The sequence below is a fragment of the Zonotrichia albicollis genome, chromosome Z (assembly GCF_047830755.1).
Source record: "Zonotrichia albicollis isolate bZonAlb1 chromosome Z, bZonAlb1.hap1, whole genome shotgun sequence".
Taxonomy (NCBI): domain Eukaryota; kingdom Metazoa; phylum Chordata; class Aves; order Passeriformes; family Passerellidae; genus Zonotrichia; species Zonotrichia albicollis.
The window spans coordinates 27,646,233-27,673,946 of record NC_133860.1 but is presented as its reverse complement, the minus strand read 5'-3'; the positions used below and the strand labels follow the sequence as shown (position 1 = coordinate 27,673,946).

Sequence of the window (27,714 nt, the reverse complement as noted above, 5' to 3'; positions counted from 1 at the left end):
CTTTCTTTCCCCCACCGCCTTATATGTCCAATCATACGATATCCTGAAGCTCCAACCAGGATGGATCCCGTCTACTTCTTGTCTGAAGCTGATATTTGTACACTCAGATTACGGACAATCAATCTGGCCAAAACAATGATGACGATGGTACTTAATTTCCCCCTCTTCTTTTTAATTATTTAGTCTGCTGGTTTTGGGGTGTTGATCTGCTACTTATCCAGTGACCTGAAGAGAAACCAATCGAGCTGCCAAACTTGGCAGGCCACACCTCCCTTTCAACATCCCCCAGGGTCACAGAGATGAGGTTTTTATCCTGGGTGAGCCCCTGTTTGTGAGAAACAATGCTCACTTTTAAAATTTCAAAGGTTTACTAAACCTTAACAAAAATACAACAAAGGACTGAATAAGGAAAAATTACAGTGCTGGGAGTCTCCATGATCAGCAGCCATGTGCTCATAAAACAGATGCTCTGCCTTTTACACCCTTAGCTGGTCCCAAAGTTTTGTCAGTCAACTTCTTCTCTGCCATCCATTGCTGGAGATTACTTTCTTACATATTTCTTGATTGGAGGTCAGGTGTCGTTATGCTGTGCCTCCTAGTAATAGACCTGCCCTCCCCAGTTGCTGTGACTACCTACCTTGTGCTATTACAAGCAGGAGGGGAGGGAGGACTCTGGGAAGACATATTCCAATAACATCACTATATATCTACAAAATTTCCCCAATAACATCATTGTACATCTACAAAATTTCTCTTAACATACACATAATATCCATCTCTTAATTGTGAGAGCCAACCATCACATTACTCGTCTGTAACAGACACCACTGACTTACTCTCTGCTGAGAGTTCCATCTACCTCCAGTTGGCTTTACACTTATCAACCAGATCTTACCCAGGTCTCAATCATTTAATCTGGATCTCCAGTGCAAAATACAATCCCAATCTCTCCATTGTTTCTGGGTCAGTTAGCAGCTTTTAAAATTACCAGATCTGATACCTGGTAAAGTGTCTAGGAGGAGGTCCGGAGAGACTTGAGTGATGGCCAAAAAGATCTGGCTCTGGCAGACAGGCATTTTGTTTCTGTCACAGCCATCATAGGAAAGCCTTGGTAACCAGAGGCCTAACTCACATAAATGTTATGGCTCAAACAGACACCCACCTTTAACTTGTCAAAAATGTACAGCTGAAAGAGAAATGACAAATTCCTTAGAGATACAGTATCTAGTAGTAGATAATTCCTTTGCAATGCTTATAAAGTGAGGTTATTTAATTCCACTTAGTTTGTGTGATCTTTCCCTTGTATTGTGAAAGAGTTACTGTAAATCAATCATGGTCATGCATCCAAAGGCTCCCAAGTTTGTTTCCATGTGTTTACAAGTGCATAAGCACTTGACTTCACATCACAGTACACCAGTGCAGCTGAAAAGGTTTAAATGAACCTTTCCTTCACGTCTTCCAGTTCTTTTTAAGCCAATATATTTTGATATATATATGAAGTCAATGATGTCCTGCAGGTTACAAGAAACTCAATATCTGAATTTAGGCATTGACTGAGTTCTCAGTACTCCAGAATGAGTTGGTCAACTTCTTCAACTCAGCCTTACCAGATATTTGGGTTTCATTGGAATGGCATGTCTTTTCTGGGTTGTTTCCCATTTCATGGGTTTCAATGCAACCCAGGTCCAGGTAGAAATCATACATTCTTGTGAGGATACTAATTGCCAAAGTGATGTTTCATGCTTCATCACTCCCAAATTCACTCTACAAAATAAAAAAGAAAGTTAAAAAATCAATTTCATTACAAGGAACACCCCTCTGAGTCCCAAGAAGATGGAAACACTAGCTATGTTGTGCATCTGGCTTTGCTCACAGGACAAGATTTAGGCAACATAGTGACTCTACTCCAAGAAATGCTTGGACAGCAATGGGCTTGGACCCGGATAAATCTGCTCTCACTACTCTTCACACTATGTTTCTTGGAAAATTAAGAAAAAAGAAAGCAATACTAAAGGACTATGAAATAACAGCACAACAGCAAAGACTGTCAGTGTAGTACAGTAAGGTTCTTCGCACAAAAAATTTTCCACCACTTTGTATGCATGTGCATGCAAACACAAATATGTTACAACATTGCAACATTACTCAGGTAGAGTAAGTATGGATATTGTTCTAACATCATTGTCCATAATTCTGGATGATTTACAAGGCCATGCTGATAAATACCAAAACTCTTAAGAGTTCTGAGTCTGGTTTTGCCTGGTTTGGATGTGTTGTGAAGCCAGCAATCCCTATTGGCATCAGTAGATTTTGCAAGAGTCAATTTATATAATAAACAGGATAGTTAGGAACAAAACATCTTCTGAAACCCCTACACTTTATGGGAGTGTAAAATCTTTTATTAACTCAACAGAGGATAAAAGAAAAGGGAAGCCTTCAAATTTGTGAACATTTCTTAACATGCCAGTTGCATAAGAGATATAAACTTTCTGCAAACTTTATCTCTTGCACTAAGGCCACAACAAAACTACAACAAAATTATTATAAAAGTGACTTAAAAGAATTTAAATATTTTATTTTTATTGACCTAAAACTAGGCTGTTTGTTTTTTGACACAACCACGTACTTTCTTGCTTAGGACATTCATGATTTATAGTGGTCATGTGTTCAAACTAAACTGGCTTCAAGGTTGTGTTGCTCTTCTGGTTCTTTCTATTTTCTTTTCTTTTTGTATTCCATTTTGTCCTGAGAAACCCTTTTTTTCAGTGGCTTTTTTCCATTTTGTAGACCTAAATCTTCTACTGATAAAATCAGTGAGACCTATGTCACTGGTGGTTGAAGAAGTACAACAAAGCCATATTTCTTGACTAAAATACATGAAGCAAAGGTTCTTTATGTGATTTTAAAGGCATGTTCATGCAACCTTTTCTTAACAGATTAACTTGCCTCCTTAACTACACAACTCATTACACTTCTTTACTTAAATAAGGAATAAACACCATCATGTATCACAGCTTCTTTGCATGAGGTCACTTGTGCATAAAGAAAATGTCTAGCTGTGGCAATATTGCAAAAATAATGTCTGGCCTTTTTGTGAATGCATGATAGGGAAAAAAAATCTGTATCCAATAGTTAGGATAGCGCTGCACATTTGACTATATAATATCCTATATAATTTGAATGAATGATATCCAGAAGTCAAATATTCTTATTCTGTCTTTTTTTGACCACAAAATCTATACCTGGCCTTAAATGTAGTACTAATTATTTTCATGTTTTTTGTAGCCTACTAATTGCACCAAGCTGTACTCATGCATTGTTGAAGGAAGGTTAATAAACAGTAGGGAAAAAATAGACTTCTGAAATTCAAACTGCAATTAGTCCAGATTTTGTAATGTTTTTTATATCTGTAGTAAATGCATTTTATGTTGTTCAAAACTAGAAATTTTAAGTACATTATCTGGTCCTTTGATAAACAGTAATAATTTAAAGACATAAAAGACTTGATGGCACAATATAATTTTACCTTTCAAAAACACAAAGCCACACCAAGCAGATTTCAAGAGAGGAATTTTGATAATATTTTTTTCCTGCAGATTAAAACCAGAAAAAATAAGAAAGAAAATAAGAGGGCAGTGGAAAGGGAGGCAATAGACAAAGAGGGTGTAAGCATTCTAAATAATCTTTGCTGTAAGTTTTGATCTAGAATGAGAATTATTTGATGGGTTTATCTACTAAATACCAAAATATATAATCAAAACAACAGAATCTTTTTTTCCTGGGTAATCTGAAAAACAGGTACTTGGCTCTTAGCAGTGTAAAGTCAGGTAATGTGCAACTGGCTTGTTTTGTCGTAGTACTGCTACGAGAGCCTGATAAGGAAAAATAAGAAACTATCATTGTGTTAATAGCTAAGTTAATGCCAAAATAAATATTTACCCTGCAGGAGTAGCAGCTGTGTTGTACTATTGAATTCAGTGGCCTACAAGGTTCTTAGCAATGAACAAAACCAGCTGTGCCTGGCAAGAATAGGTGACTTACAGCACCTTGATACAGGCTCAAAATTAACTAATTTTTAATTGTTGTATAATTTTCCATTTATAAATGATTGCCAGTTTTTTTCTTGCCAGTATTCTTGTAACAGACATCCGTACTGTCATCTTGAACATTTTTGGGGTTGTTTATTGTTGGCTTGTTGCTGATGGTTAGCTGAAGAGAAACTTTCAGGTTCTGTTTGAGGAACCTCAGGGCTCTGTTTTAGGCAGTTCAGCCTAACAGAATTAAGCCTGACATATTTCAAGTCTAGTACTTGGTAGAATAAACATAAGACAATGGTTTAGATTGATACAATTCTCATACAATTCCTGAACTGTATGAGACTCAAACTTTCCTAATTGCTTTACACATCTATAAATAAAGACCATAAAAGAAGAGTACAACAGGATAAATCAACGTAAATTTGACATCCGCTGCAGCACATTAAATGGTGCAATCTCACTGAAACAAAAGGTAACCCTGTGGCTTCTTGCAGTTTGAAGCTAATTGTTTTCGTCAGGATTGGATCATCTGGATGTTCACTGTAGTGTCCCTCAGTAACTGAGCTAGCTTGCAGAGAATGAGCCCATTTTGCAGCAACACAGCAGGCTCAGACACCACCTATTCTGCTCTCCAAACTGTCATGCATAAAAACTTCATTGTGATTAATTCAACTTGAAAGCAACTAAAGGCTATGAGAATGAGAGGCTATGAGAAAAACGTGCTGCCAGCACTGGCAAAAGCTGACCTGGAAAGTAGGCTCAGAGACAGGAGAATAAAAGACCAGGACCCATGAACATAGCATATTGTTTAATGTTTAAGTATGATTCCCGTACCAGCAAAAATAGCAAATGTGATGTAAATTTATTTAAATAGATTCCACAGCTTAAAAGTTTGCCAGCCGCTCTTATCCAGCTTTCCCAGCACTCTGATTCGTTACTTAGAGTGGAAATATAATGACATATAGTCATCATTGTAATAGCTCCTTTGCAGAGACACAATGATGATTAATAGCTAGCAGCAAATTTTCACATGGGCTCTGAAGAACTATAGCATTAAGCAGGCAAACACTCCCAAATCCCCCTTTTCTGTTCCACTGAAAAGTACTCTCCATGCAACTTGCAGATATGAACAAAGCCTATCTTAATTCCAATCACCTTTTCCTCATTCAAAGAAACTTTCTCTTTTTCGTACTTGATTAATGTGCATTTTTCTTTCATCTTTCACTTGAGCCTGAGACTCTACTTTTTACTGGGTGGAGACAGGAAATAATTTCAGTTATAACTGATTTTGCTTTGTTCGTCCATCTAAAATATATTTAGAGACTTTTCTCAGTTAGTTGATCTAATGCATATTAAAAAGAACACAAAACTGAAAAGGAAGCCTGAACTTTCTCTTCATTGAAAGACTATTAAGCACAAGCACCGAGAGATGAGCTCAGAGAAACAGTTCTAGTTGTGTAAGTCAAAGACTGGAGAGCAACAACAATAAGATGCCTCAATTTATTGTATCAATTTTCATTCCCATGATAAACTTTTAATTGAAACTGGAATCAATTCACTTTTCCTTACAGAATTATGTCAAAGATAAGACTTTAAATAGATATATTTTATCTAAATTTATCCAGATTTATTAGAAAAACATTATTTTTATATTAATATTGTATTCACTGATGTGAGTTTATAATTTTTCCACAATGTCCTTGCCACATTGATGGAGAAAAAATAATTTTAGGGAAGTTTCAGTGTTCCTTTCAACACTTTTACTGTGATAAAACTAAACCTGGATGTAATAACACTGGATTTACATTAGAATAATCATACAGCAGAGCAGCAGGATACAATTTTACCTTTTATTAAACACCTTTAAAGAGAAAGGAAAATTTGCATCAGTGCAAAAAAAGCTGAAATTTATGAAGTATGTCAGTTTTGCTGATGCTCTAGAGGAACTTACAAATTCTGTAACTCTCTGTATGTACCACATACTTTGTTAGACTTTGCATATTATTGGTGTTCCACTCATGAACTGATTATTTGATCTATCCAGTCCCAGGAAAATGGTCCTTGTCCTCTGCATATTAGATATAACACAGATGAAAACTGACTTTGAAAGCAACATAATATCTCAGAATAAATAGTGTTTGCTGAAATTATTTCATCACCATGTGAGATGAAGAAGTGAGTACATTTGTCACCAATCTTTCCGTGCATTTTAAAAGAATGCTATGGTCAAGTTGTCTGTTAATTTGGTCAGTTTATTGTCCAGAAGAAATTAAAATCTCTTCTCACAATAAATTATTTTGAAAGAATGCAAAATATCTGTGAACCATTTCAATTGTTTTGTATTCACATATAATTATTATTTGGTTTGTTTCAGGGACTAAATTTTCTAGTGAGGTCAATAGCATGGCAGATTAGCATCAGAATTTTCTTACAATTACTTGGGAAATAACATTTCATATCAAAATTTCTCATAAGATCGGATTTCTACACAATTTCTTTATGTTTCTGCACCTTGTAAGCACATTTGTTCCTTCTGTGTGTTTTAGAGATTTTTTTTACCCTGGTGTAACTTTGCAGATATATAGATGATTTAATATCCATAGCCCAAAACTTGAATCAGACTCACAGAATTTTTGTCAAGTATTATTAATGCTCAGTGAAGTAAAGGCTGCATTACTGACATGGGATTCTTTCCTCTTAACTGAAAGATACACTGCTTTAAAGAAAAACTTGCATTTTGTTTTCTCCTAGAAATTCCACTTTTGACCTGTAATTGAAATTACTCAACAATTAATTGAAAGAGTTAAATATAATGCAAATTCTAGTAGCTATTAGTGACCTGTATTGAATACTTGCAGTGGTGTTATTTAAGAGGGACTGTCATTGGAAATATTCCCAGAAACTTGGAAATTGGAACTTGCATATGGATGAGGGAGATCCATTCACTGGTTTATGGATCCCAGGTTCCTCAGTTGTAATCACAAATTGATCCAGTATCCTCTTTAATCCATTTTGTTTTATTTGAAACTCTTAAAATTGGTGCAAAAAATGTAAAATCATGTGTAGCTGGTGAACTCCCCACTGTGCATCTGAGAAGCCTTATGTGTGTTGTATATTCCAGCAAATACATAGAATTCATGCACACTCCTGATGGCCTCAGACAACGGTACGCAAATAACTGGTAGGGAGGGCTAAAATCACAAATGTCATACATTTTCCTGGACACGTCAGCACAAGCACATTAAACATGTCAACGTGTTCATGCATACCAATCTATGTCTTGGAGGACAGCAGAATCCCAGCAACGCTACAGTTTCACAGCATTTGTTTTACTGTTTGGTGCTGTGTATATAGAAGTTCCACAGAGGCAAGCTTTAGGTTAATGCAGGGTTAGATGAGGAAACTCCTTTCTCAAGAAGTCCCTAATAATTTGTGGTCATGTATAATATTATTGCTGGGTTTCAGGATTTTGTTGTTTTTTTTCCCTCTCAAGGAATGTTCCTCCTACATGTTGCTAGGAGACGATAACGACTGGATATTTAAGAGAGACAGACAAAAGAAGCTGTCAGGGCTCAGGCCCGAGACTTGGACTGGGAAAATGGGGTTGAGTGCAGTCTCTTGCACTCTCAGCTTTCAGAGGGGAGAGAGGCCGCAGTCGGCTGCTGTGGGGAGAACCCACTGCAGGGTTCCGTCTCCTGCTGCCTTTCTTCTACCACGAGTGGAGCTCTGCTCATAAGAGCAGCTTTTGTACTGGAACCTTATTAACAGCCTGCCTGTTATATGCAGTAGAGATAATTCATGCTATAGAAATAGATAATGTATGTATAAAATATTAGTAAAGTCTAAACCCATGTTTGTGAAACCACCCTGTCCAGGAACAGAGTCCTATTCACATAATAACTGATTCCCAGACAGAGTTGAGATAAAATCAAACCCTGTTATCGTATGAACAGAGTAGCCCTGAGCCACGAGGGACTAGAGGTATTCACAAGGTAACCAGTTCCCAGACAAGCTCTGGGACTATACCAGACCCATTATCAGATGTAGGAGACAGGCTGGAGTCGTCAGAGGGGATTTCCTCTGCACCTGGAAGATATCATCTGGAATTTCCTGGGTGATGATCAATGGGACATCTCAGGAAGCCCACGAGATCATGCACCTGGATTTGATGGAATCTCTACTACTCAAGAGATGGCATCATCTACTACATGTGAATAGCTCTTCCTCTTGGGCACTCAGACATTCATCAAGGCTTTGGACACTCTCTTTGTCTGTTTCTACACATGTATGGATCCAACTTTACATGCAAAGAGAGACAAAGAATTATGTGGTCATCTCTGCCTCAAGCAGAATAAACTGTATATAAGCAGGCTGCTGGAAGCACTTGGGGTGAACCTTCAGGAGAACACTGTCTCTGTCAGCAGGAACCCAAGGTCACCCAGCGGCTGCTCCCAGGACACTGACTTGGCTGTGGTGAGATTTTGAAATTTTCTATTTTTGTTAATTGACTTAATAAATCTTTGTCAAATTTTTTTATAAATTTGGCTACAGATTTGATCATTGATAACACTGCCTCAGTAAAAGAGAGACTTATCATAATCTGCTCAGGTGCGTGAGGGGAAAATCCCGGGATCCAGAGCTAGCCTTTTCCTATCCTGCTGGGAGCTGGGTTGCCACTGGTGCGCCCCCGCCACTTCTTTGCCACCGCTCCAGGCTTTTGCTGTACTGTAGCCCCACACGCCCTGCTTGCCAAGATGTCCTGTGGTTCCCAATACAGCTGTGGGGTTTGATATATCTTGTCTACTGTCCCCAGAGAGTTTTGCTCATTTTTGCCGTTCCAGTTTGCTGCTTCTGAGGGTCCTGCTGGGGCACTAGGATGGACTGACCCAAGGGGTTTGCGAAGCAAAGTCTGTTTTTTATCCCCTTCTTGTCTAGGACAAAGCCACCATTATGCCTTCCTGTCTGGGCCAACCCGCCATTACAGCGTGCTCCATGAGCTCCCACCAGTGCGCCCCCTGCAGGCAAAGGGGGAAACACTGCACTTGCGCTGCCCAGTGGGAGCCATCAGCGCCCCTGCCGGCTGTGACCGGAACTGCACCAGAGGGGAAAGTGCCTGCAGCCGAGAAGGCTGGGATGGGGTTTCTGGTTCTGTTTGTTGTCACTGCCATTGTTGTTGTTTGTTCGTCTTGTTATACATACTAGTAAATAATTGTTGTTCCTATTCTCATATGTCTGCCTGAAAGCCCCTGAATTTCAAAATTACAGTAATTTGGAGGGAAGGGGTTTATGTTTTCCATTTCAAGGGAGGCTCCTGCCTTCCTTTACAGACAATCCTTCAAACTGAGACAGTTGCCTAGTTTGGTAAGAATATTAGACAGATATTACTCAAGTGCACAGTCAAATATTTTTAGATCTTGCAGAAGCCTAGTTTCGAATGTCAGGCTTGTATATCCAGAGTACTCTATGCTTTGTCTTCTGCTACACAGTGAGCTTCTAAAACACACACTTCAGCTATCTCCCCTCACTGTGAAGATCGTTCATTCCCCTTCTACCAACTATCGTGAGATATTTACAAATCCACCAAATCTTTCCATGGTTTCACCAGCACAGGCCTCTTCATACACCAGTGTATATACCTGAATGAGTACAGTAGTTGCAGGATTGCAGGTTAAATCTAGGAAAATACTGCAGTATGATCTAATTTTGCCATCTTTATTCACATTGGATGGTAATTAAAGACTTAAATAGAAAACCTTCTGCAAGTTACTAACCATCTGGAATAAGGGACAGAATCTACTGCTTCCCAGTTTTGGGAGGTAAAAAGTGGTCACATGGGAGCAGAGGTGCCACCGCTTCTTCACGTGGGAGAGAAGACGCCGCAGCCTGCTCCAGTGGGAGCAGCAGCATCGAGATCTGTCCCAGTGGGATCACAACCTCGAGAGGCAACACGGGCACCAGCGGTGCATGGACTGGTCCGGGCTGGGGCGGAGGAACAAGGTAGGTAGGTGGAAGATTGTCCAAGGGTTCCTATCCCTTTCCCCTGTTTGCCGGATATCTGAGAGCTCCTACCGGGTACAAACTCATACCAGCATACCTCCACATTTCGGCATACTCAGTTTCCTCAAAATCCTGCTGGCGGCGATCAAATACGTGATCGTACAGGGACTCGCAAGTCCATGCCTCAAACATGATGAACACTGGCCAGACCACGTATTTTCCAATCTCCTTCCCTCCCCATTCTTCCATGCAAAAATGTATCATTTTTTCCTCGGACCTCCCTGCTTTCCTGGGACTGTCGTCCCAATGTTCTAGCATCCACCCCAACAGACTCTTCCTTGGAATTTCTGGCAGAACTTTCTTCAGACCCTGGGGAGATTTTTTCCTGGGGCTTTTTCTGGAACCTGCTTTTTCCCAACCCCATTTTTTCCAAAAATCCTGCCTGCAAATTTTCTCACCTTGTCTCCTCTGGCTGGGACACTCATTGTGCATCCCAAATTCTCATCTGATGTCAATTTCCCGAGCTTGCAAAATGTTTCCAGTCTTACTCAGTCACGTGGAGAACCGTTCCATGGACTTTTCAACTGATCTCCAGTTTTCTTACCTGTTTTCTCCAGATCAGAAGGCAGACGGGCTCCTGGAACTTTCCAGGACCATCTTTTCTTCCCCCTTCTGACCCAACCGTGACCAATTCCCCCCTGAACTCCCTACAAGTCCCAAGTCCCACGTGTGTTTAGAAAAAGCGTCCGCTTCCTCCTTGACTGACCACATTCCTCACGGGATGGTGGAAATGCAGTTGTGGGGTCCACATTTGCTTCATGACAGAGTCACATCTCACACACACGGTCGGTCACACCCACTCAACCACGCAATACTCAAGGTTCCTTTCCCACGTGAATTCTTCGTGCACGTCAATTTCTGAGTGAAAAAAGCACCTCAGGCTTGGAGATCTCCTGGATCTTGCCGAGAATCCGAGAACTGGGCCCATTTTATCCCTCTTTGGCTGTGGCTCTGGTTTTGGTTTGGTGATTTTTGATTGGTCTCGCGAACTCCCAATCCTGTTCAGACTGCGGAAATCAGCAAGGCACCTTCTGGCCGGGAAGGGGTCCTGAACCCCAAGTTCAAATCACTTCAGGTTGTCACCAGATTGTTATAAATGATTAATCATGAGCCAAATGATCAAAAATTTTGAAAGGATTTATTAATCTATCTATGCATGATCAAATTTCGGTCTCTGAGACCACCACAGCTGAAGAGGCAGCATCGAGCCTGGGATTGGTGCTGGGTGAACCTGGACCTGACCCCTAGCATGTCAGAATCTCCCCCGTTCACGAATGTCACTTCTTGCGGCACAGTTTTATACAGTTTATTGTGCCCGAGGCAAAGGTGTCCAAATTTCTTTTGTAACTCTTCACATTCATTGCTGTTTTTTAAAATGTGCAGAGCTGGACAAAGGTCAGTTCCAGGTGTACAGTCAGCGTTGATAGGCTCCGGGGAAGCCCTGTATTCAGATGTATCAGGCCGCCGCTGACTATCTTGATTGATGCAATCGGCAAGGCGATTATCGCTCCTAGGTGGTTCCCGAAGACTCGAGATACCGGTGATCATTGCCCTGGAAGCTTCTATTCTTACATTAAAGCATCGATCGTTATCTTAGCTTGTGTCCGGGAATTAGTTGTAATCTGAATAGACAGCTGCTCTCGGGCCGAGGTGGTCAGAGACATGTTTGGATTTTTACAATCTTTTATGCCATACATTAATAGCATGAATTATCCCTACCATATATTCCAATTTTGTTTCTTTTTCATTCTTGTTTACACTAAATATATTACTTTCACATGTCCACCTTCAGCCTTTTAAAATTTTTCTGCTTTGGCAGAATTTTAATACAGGTATGTAGTGTAGGTTCATCACAAAGCTGACAATCCACAAAAAAAACTGTTCTGTCTCACATGATTCTTCTATTTTTGATATGTTTTTTTCCTAGAACCTAGAAAAAAATACCCTCATTCTTTTTCTCTAGGCAGTCACTCTAAATGCCTTTTTCTACACTCCTTGAAAACTCTCTTTTTTCTTCTATGTTCCAGGACATCAGAGGTCTGCCTGTAAGTCCCTCTTTGGCTTTGGAGCTGCCTTCCACTTCATTGTCTATTTTTGAGTTTGGTGGCAGCATATGGGCTTACCTACTTTCACAGCAGCCTTTAGTCAGTTCTTATAAGATCATAGTATTAGATAACAGCATCACTCTGTGCATTAAAGATCTCTGACCTGATATGCTTACTAAAGTGGTGTAAGTCTCCCTGTAAAACTACATATTTATAAGGAAGAAGAAACTCTGTATTATTGTTCAGTTCTTCATATCTTAAATTACATTTTCTCATTCCAGAAATACACAGTTCTATGTTTCCACGTTAGTCTGCTTTATTATCCAGTTTCAGATCACTTCTTGTTTCCTCTGTAGGCTGACAACCTTGTGTTCATTGAACCTTGTCCTGGGTTGACTATATGATGCTTTCATCCCCAATCATCTCATTCTGTTTATGCTGAATAATAAGTTTTGCACCTTTAAGCCTTGTTCCAGAGAGTGAAGGGGAGAGAGAAGAAGCACGCAGTTTTTTTCAGACACTGCACTCCACTCATCCACATTCCTGCTCCTGGACTGTGCTGTCTGTGGATGGACAGACAGTGGGGCAGAGCTCTCGTTTGGCTTTTAGTTAGTTTACCCGGCTAAGGCAAAGAAGTTCCCTGGACTGTGGTTTTTTGGTTTTTTTTTTTGTCTTTCTCCTTTTCTTTGGACCTCTTGAAACCTGCTCTGGACTGAACACCCAGAAGAGCACCATCAGCTAGCATCTGTGGCCCACTGGGCAGGCCTGGCCCACAACATTTCCAGCAGCGGACGGAGCTCAGCTACAACCCGGGGAGGGGCCAATTGAATCTGCTTTCCTAGTGTAGCCGCTTTGGGGATTCTCTCCCAAATTTGCTCTGAACCAGGACAAACCTAGATTTCTTATCTGTATTAAAATTGTGCCAAATATGGGGAACAAATGCATTCAGTTGTCTTGGGAAACAGCCCTGTGAATACATTGGCATTACATTTTGTACTTAATCACAGCTGTAACAGCTTCTCTTAAACAAAGATACCCAAAAGCTGTAAAGAAAACTACTTCTGTTTGAAGTCCACTCAAGTACCCAGTGCACAGTTTTTCCCTTCTAAATCTCAGCTCTGAAAATAATGAAAGAAAAGAAAGTCTTGCTGAAGGTTAACCTAGAACACACCCCCATCTTCCATTTTTTCTATTTTTATTTTTGCCCTGGTTTCTGCATATTCTTTAGGTCATCAGTAAGAGCAATAGATTATGACTAGTATCATAGAAACAAGTGTCCTGTGATAGCATATTTTTTGAACTATATTTTTGGATCCTTGCTGACAATTTCTCTTAGCTGCTATGAAGGCAGATGGTGCTTTCTGCTAGAATTCCACCATTCCTGTCTTCTCTCACTTTCACCTTTAACCTTTTAAGTTCTAACTCTCATGGACTACAGAAATTTTTACATTTATCCAATAAAGAACTTTCTGAGACATGAATCTTCTCCCAAGTGTGAACTTATTTCTCCAAACTCTTAAAGCAAACAGTTCTCTGCAAATAAAAGAAGCATTCTGTACTCCTTAGGAAATAAGAAAGCTAACATGCTGTTCATTAGACTCAGCACATGCTACATCTTAGCTGAACATGTGAAACAAAGCTGAGTAATGAATGGGGTATAATGATGTAAGTAAACACTGAGGCGACTTCAGTGCCAGGAAACCTCAATGTACTGTGCTGTCAGAGGAGAAAAGAGTCAGAAAGGAGATGGAGAAGCTATGGGGTTTCACAGCTGATGGTAAAAATGAAGAAGCAGAGGCTACTGGAGATAACAAAAATAATTACTAGGATTAGAATACAAAGTCATCCTTTCTTCATCAACTCACATCAAATAATCTGTTCCCATTTTCACATTCAAAGGGATTTTTATAAGTTTTGAGGGGCACTGGAAAATTGGAGCAGATCCAGTTTGTGGGGGAACAAGATGATCATAGTGCTGAGGAACTTGGCATGTGGTGAAAGGTTGAATGAATTGTCTTTGCTCTGCCAGGGCATGATGAAGTTAAGAAGATCAAAGAATCTTGTATCTAACAAGTATTTATGGAGTAAAAAGTAAAAGTGTTCTTGCTTCACAGTGATGCATGGTGACAGGACAAGAGGGAAAGCATACAAACTACTGCCTGGATAGAAGAAAAACATACAAAGAGCACTCTGAAATATTGGAATGGTTTGCTGAAGGAAGTGGTCGAGTCCACCTTATTGAAAATATTCATGTCTTAGTTTGACAAGGCCCTGGATAACCTAATCTAAAGACTAAGAAGTTGGATCAGATGATTTCTAAAGGCCTCTTCCAACCTAGACTTCTCTATTATTCTCTGCATCTTATACTAAATCTGAGTTTAGCATAGGGTAAGAATCCTAGAATAAGGATAATTTTAAAGGCTGTATTAAAAATTAGCATACATTTAGAATTTCAAAACAAAACATATATATTTTTAAATTATCTCCTTTTAACAAGGGTAAACTGTTTGGCAGTTTTTTAAAAAACTGAGAGTTCCAGGCCAATGTGCTCAGTTCTTCAGCCAGCCAGTCTCCACTTTCACCTCAAACCTCTCTGCCTTCTAAGTAGCTCTGACAACCAGTCAATCTCAGATGTCTATCTGTCAATCAAGAATAAGATGTTGTGTTCTTCAGTTAATGTAAAAGAGTGACTTGGATTAAAATGTTTATTGCAGAAGCAGTCAGAAAATGTAATTTTGTAAAGACTGAATTTTAGTTGGTTTGATTGTATTCCACTGTGGCTGGCATCAGTACACATCTTTCATTCTAACTCCTCTTTCATTTGATTTGCTCACACTCCCTTTAATTTTGAGTCCTCCAATATCTCCTTTGTTAGCTTTATAATAATCAATTCAGCTAGCACTTCCATTTTAATGCCTCTTATTTTCTACTCCTTATATTATCATTTGTCGTAAAATATTCATTGGTTCTCACATCTTACTCCACTATGTGCTCTCAGCCTCACCTCTACTTGGAACTTATCATTCTCTGTGATCTTCCACACCAAATCTCTTTTCGCTGTTGATCTCCACTCATAAATTGTGCCCCTCCCAAGAATTGCAATTTGACAGTGTCTCTCAATTCTGCAGTGCATGTTTACTTCTGATAGTAGTAAATTATTTGGAATTATTATTATTAGTATTATTATTAGTAGTAGTAGTATTATTAGTAATTATTTGGAATATTGTCTACAGTTATAGGGTATTTTATACTGTAAACTCTTGATCATTTCATCATTAGTTTTTGCCTTCTGTGAGATCAGAAACACTATCTTCTGTCTCTGAAGTCTCATTTTCTTTTTGCCATGGAATTAAGAAGGCCAAGCGATTTCCCTCTTCTGCATGTCTTTTCAAATATTATTTTTTTGCATCTTTAGTATTACCGTGCTTCTGTTCCCTGTTCAAGTGCTGATTTTACAGTATTTTCTGCCTTTTCTGAAGCTTCATGTCTTTCTGTTGTTGACTCCATGTGAGGATTCATCAAGTTCTTAGAATTATGAAATCACAGAATAATTTGAATTTGAAGGGACCTTAAAGAGCATCTAGGCATAACCCCCTTGCCACTGGGGGTTCTTCTCTCCTTCTCCATCATGCCCAGTCATGTTCTTCCCTGCCGTGCTCTCATCTTGTTTTCTAAAATCTTTGCTCTACTAAAACCTTTGCTCTTATCCTGTTGCCATTTTCAGGCCCATGATATGCTCTCAGTGGAGTAGAGGCTGGACAGCAGTCAATGAACAAGATGAATGGAGCTTCTGGAGGACTGTCCCAGCTGTTTAAAACATCCTCCTGTTCTCCTCTCCAGGCCAGGACTCTTACCGTGTGTCCTAGGGTGACGTTATGATGCTCGTATCCCCATTCATGTGTTCTGTTAATGCTGGATATTATGTTCTGTACCTTTAAGACTGGCTCTGAAGAGTGAAAGTTTTGGTTTGATTTCTTATCAGCCTGGCTGGGACACAGAGACTGCGGCTTTTGCTTTCACTGCTTTTGCTTTTCCCTTTGCTCTTTTGCTCTCATTTTTGCTCTACTTCTGCTTGCTTTTGCTTCTGCTCGTTGGCTGGTTTGGCTAAGCAGTCCAAGTTCTTCCTGGACTGTTTCTCCTTTCTTTTTTTCAACTGTCTCGAGCCTGCTCCGGACTGGGACCTGGAAACACCAAGAATTTGCACCGTGTGGCCTGCAGCAGCTGCCCCAGCATCGGAGGGACTGAGAACAGAGCAACCACCCAGAGAGAGACTTTCTGAATTTGTCAACTTTTTCAGAGCGGTGTCATCTGGTATTGTTCATTTTGTGTGCTGGGGGTGCTGTGCCTGTTAATAAACAGGTTCTTTTCACTTCTCTCCAAGGAATTCTTCCTGAACCAATTGGGGGGAGGGGCCATGTGGGTTTGCTTTCTGGAGGGGCCCTCCTTTGGAAATTCTCCGCCAAATTTGCCCTAAACCAGGACACTGTGGTACAACGCACTTCAACATCTAATCACCTCAACTCTCTCGAATTAATTCTTCTATTTACTAATGAAAGATTGAAGAGGAAGATATCCAAATGCTAATGGTCTATCTCTCCCTGTCCTGGAGTAGACTTTAGGTCTCCAATCCTTCCTAATTCATTAAGTAATGCCGTTTTACCACTTGCACAGTGATTCCTTCAATGTCACACTTTGAATGGCACTTCCTATTTCAGCTTTTCTTCAAACAAAACAATTGAGTATGATCTCCACAACTGCAGCAATTGCAAATTTAGAATAAAATATAAGGCAGCCTAGCACAGCCCCAGCTACAAACTGTCTGGGGACTCTGATAGGTTTGGTATGACTTAGATCAGCCTGAAGATGATCTCAATGACCTCTGTCTATCCAGTGGGAATCCCTGCACTGGGTAAAGATCAAGGAAATACTTAAGTATTTTACCTTGCCTTACCTGACTGGTCATGATTCCTCCCAAACCAACCACTCCTACAATAAGAAATAACAAATGGTGGTGTAGCAGACTGGTTGAGGTTTTGCATAACTTGGTTTTTTTGTGAGGAGGGAAGAAACCAACCATGGAAGTAATTTTTTTTATGTGGGAAGCTGCTAGAAGCTTCCTCTGTGCCTGGCAAAGTCAGTCACAGGCTGGCTCTGAAAATAACCATGCTGCTAACCCAATTAAAGTAATTGGTAAGACCTCTGTGATGACATACTTAAGAAGGAAAAAAATCACATGCAATTCTTCTTTCTTCTCTTCCAAGGGGTGATGAGGCAGCCACTAGGGCTCTTCCCAGTGTGGCCACAGGGGCCATGCCAACAGGGGCCATCCTGGCACCGCAAGCTGGCAAACAGCCTGGACCATGCAGCTGCAGCCAGCACCAGGAGCGCCCATGCGGCCAAGGCTATCTCAGCACAGTCCACAGCAAACTGTGCTTGCTTGGCTGTTTTAACTAGCCATGCTGAGGGCAGAAGGGCAGAGGCAGCAGCAGCAGCTGCTCCTTTCAGTGCCCCACATGAAGAGAGGCGCTGAATGGAGCTGGCACTGCGGCAGCTGGTGCCACCTGTGCTGGGCTGGTGGGGACCACATGGCCAATGGCAAAGGTCATGACAAGCAAATCCCCAATGCAGAGCTTGGATGGAATCAACACTGTAAGAACCTTTCAACTCATAGAACTTGATAACAACCAAACCTACGGACCCCAATTCTTTCCTATGTCAGAGAAAAGGAAAAGGTGAAGACACGAGAACAACAAGGTCAGTGAAAGGAGGGAAGAGCAGGAGGTGCTCCAGGCGTCAGATGTGAGATGCTTCTACAAGTCATGGTGAGGACTATAATGAAAGAGCTTCCCTGTAATTTGTGAAGTACATGTGGGGTTGCAGAAGTGCACTTACAGCCTGTGAGAAAAGGTGTTCATGCTGGAGCATGTGGAAGCTGAAAAGCTGTAATCCAGTGGGAAACTCGAACAGAGAGAGAGAAGAGAAAGGGAACCCTTGCTTCCAAACCAGAACAAAGGATCCTTAAAAAACTACACCCCATGAACTAAAATGACCCGTGCCATGTAGTTTGAAAAGACTATTTTGCCCATGAGAGTGTGTCACTGTGCCCCTCTGAATGTCCACTTGGAGTCACCCTGGCTCGCTCCGACACAGCAAGCAGCAGGGGACACTCTCCTGTTCCTCAGGAAGGCGACTAAGGCTCTCGCCTTGCGAGGCTCTGTGCAATGAAAGGTAGAAGAAGGAGTGGACTTCTGTCGAGGGTTCAGTATGGCTTTATTGAGGAAGAGCACCAAATCAATCCACAACCCAAAGGGTCCAGTCAACAGAAGATGCCGGACTGGGCTGTGCAACATACTATAAAGGAGGGAGGGAACCGGGGAGAGGCTCGCCCATCTGCCAGTGGGGTTACAGGAGGGTGTGGGGAGCAGGGGAACAGGCATTTAGGGAAACCAATTAGGGTAATCTGGGGGAGGGGCCGCAGTGCCAGAACCTATCACTTGACGCCCTTGGTAGAAGTTTCTAGAGGGAGAGGCTGGGCTGTCGAGTGACAGACAGGACACTGGGGAGGGGTTGAAGGAGTGACACACAGTTTATAGGGAACAGGGGAGGAGGCAGGGTGATTGACACTAAAGAAGAGGGAGGATGCAACAGGGGCAGAACCATTATAACGGGGAAACTGGAACAAACCAAAGTACAAACCATTACAACTGAAACATACAAAAATACAATAGGAGTGACTAACGTTACAGCCAGTTGGGCAGGACTGCTACTCCTGAAAATTAGAACCACGTTGGAGAAGTTCACAAAAAACTGTCTCCCATGGGAAGGACCCCACAATATAACAGAAAATACTCCTCTTCCTAAGCAAACTGAAGATTTTTAGAAGTGACAAGCTGAGTAAAACCCCTGTGCTTTGTCTCCCTGCACTGTCAGTGGGAAAGAAAGAAGGGCTGGGGAAGATTGGAAGGAAGAGGAGAAAGAACAGAAGGTTGTGGGCTGTTGGGCATCTTCTCTTTGAGAAGGGAAGAAGAAATCTAAAGTAACAAGTAGGTGAAAAAATTTGTTGTATTTATCCAGCCTGCCGAGGATGACAGTATTCCTTCAGAGGCAAAGCTGGAGCAGAGCAGTCCTTGAGTCATAAGGCTTCAGTGATCTGGCCATGAAACATCACAAGGAATCTCACCTGGAAAAATGATTAAAGAAACTGACGTCATGTTAAATACAAAATATAAATAAACATATTACTGAAGAAAATAAGGAGTATGTAAGTGTTCAGGACATTGTACAAGCTCTCTGTGCAACAAAAATTCACCAGTCACATGGATGAGGATAGCTTTGCTTCAAGGAGGAATTTAATTTAGGGACTGGAGATCCCTGGAAACCTATTTTCTCAGTGTTGTGTAACTTTTTTTTTGCTTAGTTAAAATTGACAGCATGCTAATTTACCTACAGTAAAGGAATCTTTTCTATTAATTGGTATCACTGATAATAAAATACAACATTGTCTGTATGGAAAACAGCACAAAAATGGGAATAAATGTGACATGAGTGAAAACTACTAGTTTCATCTTCTGATGTGGAAATTACAGTGTAAGTGCCTTTTTAAGATGGTCTAAACTGAAAAGTTGGAGTGGGTCCAGTTATATTAAAAAAAACACGTGAACCTCAAATTATCTTTTTCTGAAAAGCTAAGGTGTGCCTCTTTTTAAGCCAGGCTAGCTCAAACAGTGAGGGAAATAAGGGAAGTACTATGCAACAGCTTCTATGTAACTGAACTCTTCCATTTGCCCCAGTGAACCAGGTCTGAACCTGAAATATGCAGAAAGACATGATAGGGAGGGAGACAAAAAATGCCTGTAGAAAACACAGTAGAAAGCTTTTAAGGATCACAAGCAAAACTTGTTTGAATTTGTTAAGTGCTGGTTCATGGATGCAAGACATGCAACAATCTAAATTGTGATGGGATCTAACAAAGGGTTATGAAAGTGAAACATTTCCTGCAGTTTCTATGCTCATTTTGTGTGCATTTTCTGCTTTGGAATTGAAAAATAAATCTTGAATTCATGCCTGAGCATCTTAACTTTTTAGCTTGAAAAATTTTGCTCTGATCTGAGTTGCTTGCATTTAGGAAAAAATATCTGTGAAATACTAGGAATGATATAAAGATGTAGTATGACTGTCAAACTATCAAAAAGAAATCAAACTTTTAATAGATAACCAAGAACACTACAGTCTAAAAAAGTGCTATAATATATCATGTCCAAGACACACTACAAATCCAGTTTTATTTCTGAAAAAAGAATCTTTGAAAAGACAACCTTTCAACAGAAATCCTGGTAAACTTACACCAGTGTCTTGGTTTGAAAGACAGATGTCTCTTAGGGAAGGCAGGAGCCTTTCCTGCAATGGAGAATGTAAACCCCCTCCCTCCGAATTATTATAATTTTGAAATTAAGGGGCTCTCAGGCAAAGATATGAGGATAGGAATAACAGTTCTTTACTAGTATGTATAGCAAGGTAAAAAAAACAACAACAACTGTGGCATTCCCCTACACAATGGTGTAATGCAGATATTCTGAAGCCTCACCCTTTTCCAGTGCAGCCTGTATCAGTCCATGGCAGATAGTGGGGTTGTGTTCCCACCCCTGGGGCAGTCAGTTCCAGGTGTACTGCACGCCCTTCCAGGTGAAAGCAAACTGAGGCCTGCATTCTGCTGCCAGAGGAATGAAGAAAAGTGTATTGACAATGTCTATAATGGCTACCACTTTACTGCCTTGGACTCCAGCTCCTACTGGAGTTCCAGCATGTTCAGCACAGCAGCACTCAGCAGTGGAGTTACTTCATTCAAGGCATGATATTCCACAGTCAATCTCTATTCTCTGTCACACTTGTGCACAGGCCAAATGCAACTGTTGAAAGGTGAGTAGGTTTTGCTGACCACCCCTTGGCTCTCCAGCTCACAGACCATTTTGTGCATGGGGATCACTGCATCTCGATTCACCCAGTACTGCCAGTGGTGCACCATTCAGGTAGCAATTGGTGCTCATTGCTCTTGCACCTTCAGAAGTCCTACTTAAGATGGGTTTTCTGATTGTCCAGGCAAGGTGTTCAACTGCTAAATGTTCTCTGCCTCCACAGCAGCTATTCCAAAAGCCCACCCGAGTCCCTTTGGGTCCTTGTAATAGCCATTCCAGAGGAAGCCTATGCCCAGAATACATGGGGCCTCTGGGCCAGTCACAATAGGATGTTTCTGTCACTCCTTCCCAGTCAGGCTCACCTCAGCTTCCAACATTCATTCAAGAGGTTCCTTCAAGGGGATCCAACAGATCCCCCTTCTGTAATACCTGGCAGCTCAGTCATGGGAGGCCGACGCTACCTTCACTTTAGGGGAACTCTCTTGGCTACTGTTTCCCTCCTTGAGCTGACGCATTTGTGCTTCAGGGCAGAAGTGGTTTCCCATCCCACCTTCCCATGTCTTCCCCATGGTTGCGCAGAAAGAACCAAAGGTCAGCTTGTGGGGCGTACCCTGTGTCTCTAACTGGGGAACGTTGGGCTCTGACTTTGGGGCCTGTAACTTGCCCTGGTGCAGCACTGCTCTCCCTCATCTCCTCCCGCATCTCCCTCATCTCTGCTTTGAGGTCCTTTAATCACAGCAGAGACATGAACCTATATTGGGCCATTGATCATACTCACATAATTTCTGAGCCTGTTGGTGACAGAACCCACTGTCTCTCAGTTGTCCTTGGCATTAATTGTTGTAATTGTTGAAATGGTGTACTAGGATGGCCCTAGCTTTGCCAGGTCACACAACATTTGCCCTGTGCACTTGACTTTGTCAGGGTCATTATCATGCTGCCTTTTCCTCCCAAAAAGGACCTCCCATACTGCCACTTCTCTCAGCTATTGGATCCCTTCCTCAACAGTCTTCCAGCACATTCTATGATGGTGCTCCTGCATTCTCTCCCTGTGGACAAACCTCTCTCTTACACTCATTAAAAGCCACTCTCAGAGGGAAAGGGACCCTGGCTCCCTTACAGAAATCTGATTCATACCTGAGTCCTGGGTCAAGAGTCCCAAATTCCTTGCCTCACCACCATTCAGTTGACCACCTGTATCCTCACCACCATTCAGTTGCCCACCTGTATCAGGTCCCAAACCTGAAGTAACCAGGTTGAATAAGCCTTATGTCCCCATTGTACAATGTCTTTTCACATATTACAGAGACTGTCATACAACAGGGACCCAATGATGATCTCAGCCTCCTGCTCCCCTGTGGATTGTGAGTTCCCTCGTTTCCCATCATTATTAACTGGGCGTGCTGGTTTGATCATAGACTTCTGCTTTTCCACAGGGGCGACTGCAGCTGGCTGTGACTGCTCTTGCGGAAGAGCTGGAGCCTGGATGGTTATAATGTCTGTGGGTTCCACTGCTGCACCATTACCCTCTTTGAGGCAAGGGGAGGATTTCCCACCACCTGCTGAAGTTACATCTCACCTATTTCCTTCAGCAGAACCCCCACCCAATCCAGGTATATAGAGAGGTTTTTCAGCGACTTCTGTGAGCCAGAAAGAAGTTTGGTAAGAGGATCCATGTTTACCCATGAAAGAATTTCCTACCAATGTTGTTGACATAGAAACCAAGAAAGAAGGGTAAATAAGAGAAACCTGCAATTGTCTATTCCACTAAGCACTTTGTCTCTTCTGACCAGTGAGTAAAGTGTAAACTTAGGAGTTTTTTAAAGAATGTATAAAAAGCATGCATGCTGGAACAAAAACGGGTTTGAAGCCTTCTGAAAATGGAGTATTGCTTTATATTGTCTCCATTTCAACTATGACTGTCTCAGCTACAACAAATGGTGACGTCCATAGTGATGGGGGAGCAGCTGAGAAGGGCTGCCGGCAGCCGGGAGAGCTGCAACAGTTGGGCTGTGGGGTGAGGCACGGCTGGACGCAGGGCCCCAGTGTAGCTTTTGAGAGCAGCCGAAAGATGTTGTCAGTCTGGATGAAATTGATTTTGACACCTGGAATGCAGGTAAGCCACTGGGAACAATGGGGACCTCCAGTAAAGTGTAAAGCAACATGGGGAGCTGCTGTAGGTCCAGACTGATCTTTCATACTTTCATGTAATAAAAGTGAGCCACTGGGGAACATAATGAAGCATCAGTTAATAAGGGAAGACAAACTGCTTCAAAGTTTTGCTGAAGAAGAAGGGTTTTCAAGCTTTTAATCGTGCCCTTCATCGTGTGTTGTTGTGGAAAAATCATGACTTTGAAACTGATGCTAGTGTTGCCTTTAATATTAAGTGTCAGAATATGGAAGACAGAACAAGAAATGGGAGTTAATGGGGAACAGCAGAAAGATGGGATTCAGCTTGTGAATGTGTTTTTCCTGGAGGAGTCTGATGGAGTTTCTTTTGCGGGGACCTTTTTCTGAGGTCTGCTATCATGGGAGACAGGTGGTGCTCCTCGGTATGTCTCTGAAGGACTGTATTAAGCCTGTGTGGCTTTCTTTGACACAACAATTAATCAAACTGAATGCTAAGTTAAAATATGTTACTTCTGCTGAAATGCATTCACAGTAGAGACAAACTGAAGAACAAGCTGAGATGTTTGTCCCCCCACTCCCCGCCGAACTGAGCAGAAGGATGAACTCATTAAATCTGTAATTTGTCGTTGCCTGAAAAATGCCGGTGATAAGATTTCCGGGAGGATCCTCTACCCTTCCCTCTTCCCACCCTGCGACGAGCCGGCACCCAGGAGAGGGTGCTGCGGGTGTGAGGGAGAGACGCCACTGTTCAGGACCCCCTTGAACCCCTAGGACCTCTCCCCCATCCTTATTGCCCTTCCGCAGGCTGTGCAAAGGGGGCGGGAGCTGCATCCCAATGGAGGGGGCCAACTGTCTCAACTGTCTGCTGCAGTTGGAGGAAGTCCATGGGGAGGGCTCAGATCTCTCAAAAGTGTTGGGAGCTGCTCAGAGCTCTGTGTTGCTGCTCCACGTAGAACAACCTGGACCAAAGAGGTCTTTGATCTACAGGGCTACCTCAAGTATTTAGGACTCAAAAAGTGACAGATCAATGCCTGGAAAAGGAATGCATTATTACAGCCAAGGGACATTATCCAGATACCACAATAATAACAGGTTTTATTAACATGGGAGGAGATGTAGCTAGACCTTCACAACTTTTTTGGCCTCAACTATGGCCTCTCATTCAAGCAGGTTTTGGAAACATGGAACTCAGTGGCTCTGCTACAGGAGGTCTGTCTGCCATTGTGATTAATGTAAAAAATGCTTATGGCCAACAAGCTAACATCAGGCCTTATGTTTCCAATGCCTCATGTAACTTATGGGGATGAGATTGTTTATCCCAATGGGGTGTTAAAATTACTATGGATTTTTAGCAGGGACCACTGTGATGCAAGCTTAAGAGTCCAGTTGTAACGCTGACGTGGTTAACAGGTAAACATGTCTGGATTGACCAGTAGCTGCTTCTTATTGAAAAGCTTACTGCCCTGCAAGCATTAGTAGCAGAACATATTGAAGAGTGAGCTGGACATATTGAAGAGTCATTTAGTTCATGGAATCCCCCTGCTTTTGTGATTAAAAAAAATCAGGAAAATGGAAACTTTTGCATGATCTACAGCAAATAAATGCTGTAATGGTTACAATGGGATCTTTACAACCAGGTCCTCTAACACCTACAATGATTCTACAGGGATGGGAGATAATTATCATTGATTTCAAAGATTGCTTTTTTACCATTCCATTGGCTGAACAAGATAAGGAAAAATTTGCTTTTACCATGCTGTGTTTAAATCATGCTGAATCTAATAAAAAACATCAATGGAAAATTCTAATGGTTTGTGGCACAGGCCTTATCAAAGGTGCAAGAGCAATTTAGTAATTACTATTGCAATCATTACGTGGATGATATCTTGTTGGGTTCTGATAATAAACAACAGCTGTCAGATCTTGAACAATGTGCTGTAACAAATTTGAAAACTTTTGGATTTCATTATTGCCTCAGAGAATGTATGAAAATAGATGCCTTGGAAATACTTGGGGTTGATAATAACAAATACTTGGATTATGTCTCAACCTGTAAAATTAGACATTGAAGTTAAAACTGTTACTGATGTATAAAAATTGGTTCATGCAACAGCTTGGATTAGGTCATATTTAGGAATAATTTATTATCAAATGTAACCTTGGTTTGAATTATTGTCAGGGATTACTTCTACTGATGAGAGATATTTGATTGATGTAGTAAAAAAAAGGTAATGAAAAAAGTTGAATTAGCTTTGACCTGAAAACTTGTTAGCAGGACAAGTACTTCTGTTGGTGTGTTATAATTTATTTTGAAAGAACAAAAATATAATGTGGACTGTTGTGTCAATAGAATGATAATTGGGAAGATAAATTATATATTTTAGAATGGGTATATTTATCTTTCAGGTCTCAAAAAACAGTTTCGGGACTATGAGGTTTTTGCAGATATCATTATCAAGGTCAGATGTTGTCATAAAATCTTAGGCCGTGATCCTGTAAATATTGTGATATCTGTATAATAATAGTATTTTAATGGGGTTTTCAAAACAATAATAAATTGCAATCTGCTTTATCTTATTTTACTGGTTAAATAATGTATCATTTACCTTCTCATCCTATTTTGACTTTGACTAGGGACATTCCTTTTTAGGGGAAACAAATTTGTTCTCCTGTTCCAGTGGAAAGTACAACAGTTTTTACAGATGGATTGGGGAAAAACTGGAAAAGTTGCTGTACCTTGGAACAAGGATGATTGTTGGGAATATGAATTTATGATTCAACAAGAATTCCCTTAATTGATCAATGTGGATTCCCTTATAGCTGCTTTGGCACTAAAAATGGTACCTAATGTGTTATTTCATCAATTTTTTCCAAGGTACTTAGGCACTATGGCAATAACTGAAGTTGTCACAAAGTGAAGGAAAATCAATGATTTCTTCTTGTCCTGATTGTCATATGACTCATATTTCGTACTATTATGGTACCAGTCTTAGAGACCTACTCCTTTTGTAAGAATGGCAAACAGATGTTATAAAAATGCCTGAGTTTGACCATTTAAATTTTGTTTATGCTGCAGTTGACATCTTTGCTCATGTCATGGGTTGCATTAGCATTGGCAGGTGAAACAGCTTAGGATATTATTCATCATTTTTGCCATGCCTTTTCTGTTGTAGGTGTTTCATCACACATGAGGATAGATAATGGCTCGGCATATGTTTCACAAAAAACTGCAGATGTTTTTCTATGCCTAGGTAGTGATCATTCCCCATGTTTCAATAGGTCAGGCAATTTTTTGAACATGCTCATGGTGTTTTGAAGCATCAGGTTTAAAAATAAAAAGGGGGAATGTATAGGGAGTTACATTAAGTGAGATTAGATAAAACTGTTTATGTGCGAAACATTTTATGTCCTTTACCTGATATACACTTGTCTCCTATATTCTATTATTTTTCTTCTTTGAATTCTAAATAGTCAAAACATGTCTGTGTAGTTATCCAAGTCGACCTCACCTTATCTCTGAATGCTAAATAGACTAGGCCTATCAGCAACTTGGTTAGTATCTAGACAAAAATCAAACCCTTCAAAAGCTGGTGGAGTAGGCACAAAGTTTGAAGGATTGGGAGAAAACTTCTCCCACTGTCATTTCCTCACAGTAGGTACTAGTATTAAATTGATCCCAAAAACATGCACTTAGTCTGTAGACTTGTATCCATATGCCCACCTTCCAGAGGAAGTTAAAAATCCACAAATTCCTCACCTTATCAAGCCATAAAACAAAATTGATAACAGCCACACTAGCTTTAGTTATAGGACCCATATTTAGATAAGGGGCTGCAAATGGGAGAAATATAGCCGTGACCTGATGCTACCCAAACCAGGGTAAGCTAGACCACATTGCTCGACCTAACAAGATTTCTATATCCTCACAACAAAATAGCACACAAAAAAATAGGTTACTCAGGAACTGTTACTCCTTTGTCACCCTTTTTCTCTCAGTGCTCTTGGGCCCCACATTGGGTGCCAAAATTTGTCTTGGTTTGTCTGCTAGGGAGGACAGGAGCCTCCCTTGCAATGGAGAATGTAAACCCCTTCATTCTGAATTATAATTTTGAATAAAAAGGCTCTCAGGCAAAGATATGAGGATAGGAATAACAATTCTTTACTAGTATGTATAAGAAGGCAAACAAAACAACAATGACTACGTCACTAACAACAAACAGAACCAGAAACCCAGTGACGGTGTCCTTCTTGGCCACTGGCACTTTCCCCTCTGGTGCAGTTCCGGTCACAGCCGGCAGGGGCGCTGGTGGCTTCCGGTGGGCAGCGCAGGTGTGGTGATCCCTATGGGGCTGCAGGGGGCGCTCCTGCGCGGGCTTGGGGAGCACACGGTAATGGCGGCTTTGTCTGAGATGGGAAGGGATGGAAGAAAGGCTGTGCTTCCCCAACCCCCTGGAGCAGCTGGTCCCAGCAGGACTCTCGGAAGCAGCAAGCTGGGCCGGCAGGAATGAGCAGAAATCCCTGGCTGGTGGACAA

General features: G+C 41.2%; 1 protein-coding gene across 5 annotated transcripts in view; it reads left to right on the top strand.

Annotated features, from left to right (window-relative positions):
- LOC102073150 (uncharacterized) overlaps nucleotides 1-25,758 on the top strand; it is a 110,852-nt gene extending 85,094 nt beyond the window's left edge. For all 5 annotated transcript variants that reach the window (XR_012578031.1, XR_012578030.1, XM_074532544.1 and 2 more), the window contains one exon: nucleotides 22,488-25,758. The gene's annotated coding sequence lies outside the window, so the exon portion shown is untranslated. The remainder of the gene's footprint in view (nucleotides 1-22,487) is intronic.
- The last annotated feature ends 1,956 nt before the right edge of the window (nucleotides 25,759-27,714 follow it).